Source organism: Protopterus annectens, chromosome 3.part1 (genome assembly GCF_019279795.1).
Source record: "Protopterus annectens isolate FY-2018-M chromosome 3.part1, PAN1.0, whole genome shotgun sequence".
NCBI classification, from domain to species: Eukaryota; Metazoa; Chordata; order Ceratodontiformes; family Protopteridae; genus Protopterus; species Protopterus annectens.
The window spans coordinates 1834132472-1834137421 of record NC_056732.1 but is presented as its reverse complement, the minus strand read 5'-3'; positions in this window follow the sequence as shown (position 1 = coordinate 1834137421).

Here is a 4950-nt window from a genome sequence, read left to right as displayed (position 1 = left end):
TTGCAAGATTGTATCTGTTACGGTGGTGATTTTGTCCTTTGAACCTTGCCTAAAAAAGGCACTATAGAGGTGGCAAGAGCTTTAGCTAGTAACCTGAATCCCAGGGGTGACAGGTGCAGACCATCTCTGGCAAAGCATCTTGGTTTGTCAATCATGTCTTCCCAGGCAGACAGATACTGGATCCCCTTTGAATGACACCAGAAGCTTAGCCAATTGTTGAAGTCAATCATTTTGTCCTTATACTGTGGTATCATTCTGGGCGAAGGCAGGATGCTACTCAGGCCTAATGTCATACCTGCCTGGGCCACATGATCCGAGAGCTCTTCCATGTCTCTTTTCATGTAGTCCAGGGAGGTACGTCTCAAGTCATTCACTCCAGCATGGACAATGATAGAGTCGTATTTGTACTTCTTGTGGAGTGACTTGAGTGCATGCGTTATGTAGCGGATCCTGGCACTTGACAGGCAGCTGACTGTAATTTTCTCCTTGTTCAGCCTGGTGAGTGGGACATTGGTGTGCCTGACTATAGAGTCACCTATGACTAAAGTGTTAGGTACATTGTCTTGCCTTAGGGACTGTTGTTGGGTGGCACAATGGTGTTGTGAGCTATGTGTCACTTTGGTTGTGACTGGTGTTTGCGCTTCAGAGGTCCTTGTTGCTTGGGCAAGTTAATGTTAAGGGCCTCCGCATATGTTGGTTTAGTGTTGCTATGTGTGGGTGTTGATGGTGTGGGTTTAGAAAGGCTATGAGTTGCTTGAGGTGTAGTGCAGGTGTTAACCTTCTCCTCTTGACTGTCTAGCACAATCTTGGCCGGAGAGAGCTTTGCTTCCTATTTGGCTATGTAAGTGCATCTCTCGCAGGTTGTAGTGTTGGGTGGTAGGAGGAGAGGGTTGTCTGTGTACATGAGGCAGTTGCCGCATTGCCCCAGTATGCCCAGATTCACCAGGTGGACAGGAGAAATCACCGGAAGCTGACCCTTGGACATGCCTGTTTAGGTGCTTTTTTTGTAAAGTATAAGAGCTGTTTTCCCTTACCTTTGTAAGGTACTTTGCAATTATAGGCTGTTTAGTGCCTACGATTAATTTTTCCTTATTGACAAGGAGAGTTGAGTGCTTGTATCAGTTTCAGGCTTCCTAGTGCTTTCCAGCAGGTTCTAGAGCAAGTGCTAGTCACAGGGGTTCAGATTTTAGTGCTACTACTGAGAAACCAGCTAGTTTTAAGGGAAAATTTGAAAAGCAGACTTTTTGGCACCTGTAATAGTTTAACTGTAGCCTCGCTGTGCTGCACGATGCGAAAAATGTGCAAACACATGCGTTTTTAAGCCAGTAAGTTGAAAGGGATAGAAATCAGCCCAAAAAGGCTAATAAAATTACAATTTCAGAGCTGGAAACCACTCCTCTAGCATTAGAGAGGCAGTACAATGCTCACCACTCCCACTGGTAGGCAGTAGGACTTCCCTCTACCACAGCAAGGTCTGGATAGCTCTGAACACAGAAAATGAAGTCCTGAGACAAGTAAAGCCTGGGATCTGGACTGGCTAGGAAAGGCAAACAAGATAGTATTTTTTTTTTTAATACACACTGTACATTTAGTAAATGCTAGTTTCAAGCAGATTACCATCATAAGCAATATCAGCATTTAGCACATATAGTACTAACTTATTATAAAACACTTTACAAAACATAACATTATTTTCAAAGTTATATATACATAACATTACATTCAGGTTTGACATTCAGCAGCAGTTATACAATTGACGCTCCCTGAAATGGTGTGATAGAAAATAGTTAGAAGTAGTTGAAGGTAAGGCACCTAAGTAATAGAGAGGTCACTAGTCAGGGTTAGTGCAAGGACATAACCAATGAGTTTTGAAGTATTTCTTGAGTTTGTTTTTGAATTGAGTTAGTGAGGGTTCTAGGGTCAGGTCAGCTGGGAGTCTGTTCCATGTTTTTCCAACAGAGTTGGCAAGCAGAGAGTCCCCAGCTGAGTAGTTGGATTTGTATGTTTGAACTGGAGTCTAGTGGATGACTGCAGTGGCCAGGTGCTGGTGTAGGAGCTGATAATATTTTTTAGTGCAAGTGTATTTTCTGGTTGGTAAAGGACTTTATGTGCCACTATTAGCTGGTTGAACTGGAGCAGGCTAGGCAGTTCAAGCCATCCTAGGCGATTTAGGTTGCGATAGTGGTGTGTCTGGTAGGCTGTGCCAGTAGAAAATCTGGCAATATGGTTATAGCAGGATGATAGTTTATTAAGATCTGTTTTGTTTAAGTTGGAGAATAGAGGTGAGGTGTAGAGAAGAGTTGATAGTAGATGGGAATGGGCAATTGCAGTTCTAGCAAGTGGGGTAAGGAAAGGTTTGATTCTGTAAAGAGAGCCAAGTTTTTTATTAATGGTTTTGATAGTTTGATTGATATGCACATCAAACTTCAGGATGTTATCAACTATGACATCCAGTAGTTTAGTTTGGGCTTCTGGGGAGATGACAGTGCCATTGTTGGCGGTTATGTTGAAGGCTGGCAGGGGGGTCCTACATGTGGGGGAGAAGAGGAGCAGCTTAGTTTTGTTGGGGTTTAGGATTTGATGTTGATTGGAGAGCCATTTTTTCACTGTATTGAACGTATTTTGGGTTAATGTGAATAAAGTAGCTGGTGAGGTGTCAGAACAAATCAAGGTGGAGTCATCCACATATTGAATGCAGGTAGCATCTGGGATGACTGAATGAAGGTCGTTGATAAATATGGAGAAAAGAAGGGGTCCTAGTATCTAGCCCTGGGGGACTCCTAATGTGATGGGTAGGTGAGATGATAGCTTGTCCTGCCATAGGACTGCCTGTTGCCTGCCCTGCAGGCAGGTAGGACTGAAACCATTGGAGTGCATGGTTGTTTAAGGAGAAGGCCTTCAAGGTATTTATAAGCATTTTGTGGTCAACCATGTTAAAGCCTTGGACAGATCTAGAAAAAGTGCTGAGAATAGTTTGCTATTATTGCAATTGTGGTTAATGATGTTAGAGAAAGGGAAGAGGGCAGAAGTAGTAATGTGGTGTGGCTTAAAGCTATGCTGAACGTTGGACAACAGCTTGTTCTGTGTGAGGTAGTGCATGAGCTGTATGTGTACACACTTCTCCATAATTTTAGCAAGAGGTGACAGAATAGCTATGGGTCTAAAGTCTGACAGTTCAGTGGAACTGCCTCCTTTATGGAGAGGTATGACATGGGAGATTTTCCATATAGTGGGTACAGTAGCTTCAGATATAGCTCTTTTGATCAAGATTGAGATGGGGTATGTTATGGTGTCAAAAGCCTTTTGCAGATAGTCTGCTGGGAGGAGGTTGGCAGCCAGGGTGGTGGGTCTTAGTTTCTTAAGTAGGGCATGAATAAGTTGAGTAGGAACAGGTTGGAAGGTAAAGTATGTTTAGGTACTGGGTGTGGCTGCATTAGAATTAGAGCCATTGGGGAAGCGTTGGCTGTTTAGAGACTGGATAGTCTCTGTGAAGAAGCTGTTAAAGTTATTAGCAGTGTCTACTGGGGATTTTTGTTGGGACGCTGAGGGGGGTGGAGTGGCGGTTTGGCCTGGATGGAGTAGTTTGTTTATTCCTGCCCAGAACTTTTGAGGTTTGTTTTGGTGTTTTTGCAGTAGATGGTAGTAGTAGTTCTTTTTGTCTAAGGTTATGGATTTTTTGGTCATTCCTTAGCTGTCTGAATCTTAGTTGATCAAGTGGGGCTTTTGTTTTTCGGTAGGTGGCCCATGCTTTGTTTCAGAGTGAAATTTTGGTTTTGGTATCTTTAAAAAGCCATGGTGCAATATTAACTCTGGTTCTAATAGAGCGGCTGGGAGCATGGGAGTTAAAAATAGCAAGGAATTTGGCTACTGCTTCATCTAGGGGAAGACTTTTTAGTACTGACCAGTTGCATGCCTTAAGTTTATTTTGAAACTTGGGGAGAATAAAATTATTGTTGGTTCTTAATGTTCTATAGGTGGGTTGGTAGGAGCAGTCTACTTTAAGCTTGATTACATAGGTGAGACAGTGGTCACTTAGGTCAGCAGGCAAAGTGCCTAATTTATAGGATTGAAGATGGGTATTGACAAGTATCCAGTCTGGGGAACTTTTCTTGTTATTGGGTTTTCCTGTCTTGGTGGGGGAGGTTATGATTTGAGTAAATCCACAGAGGTTTATGTGGGTTGTGGGGGTTTCACAAGAGCAAGTGTTCCACTCAATGTTGAAATCCCCAAGAACAATTGTTTCTTGGGGGTAGTTATTGGATAACCAATATAAGCAGTCTTCTAAGGTTTCTGTGTTCCTCCCTGGGGGAATGTAGACAGACAATGTTTACATTTTTGTTTTTATTAATTTGTAGATTTGAGATAAGAATTTCAGCATTACTGAACTGGGGTGGTTGCTGGGTATTTATGCTGACAGATAGGGTGGACTTGTAAAGTACGGCTACCTCACCTCCCTTTCTGGTGGTATGGTCTAGTCGAAACATATTTTACCCTGGTGGCAGAATCTCATGTTCCTTGGTTAAGATAGACACTGAGGCATTGCAGGGCCTTCTCTTTTCTCTGAGACAAAGATATTCTGAAGTTACTAAGCATCAGTAGTAAAGGTGTGAGATGCACATTCCCTGTGTCAGAGAATCCAGAAGCCCCCCCCCAGAAAAAAAGAAAACACTCTTATTTTTTTACTGATTTTTGTATTTTTAATTAGAAACTGTCTTTGGAAATCACTGTAGCTTTTGCCAACCATTTTATTTCCATGACACTGTTTTAACCTGCCACTATCGGCCTTCCATTTTCAGTTTAATTTCCGCTCTCAGTAACTGTTCGTGCATTAAAATCATGATTAGCACCTGGCATACTAGCAATTCCACAAGGGGGAGGGGGGCTTTGCCACTTTCGTCTTCTCTTCATGACCTTTATATTCCTTCATTTGCTTTTTCACATTTTCTTTTG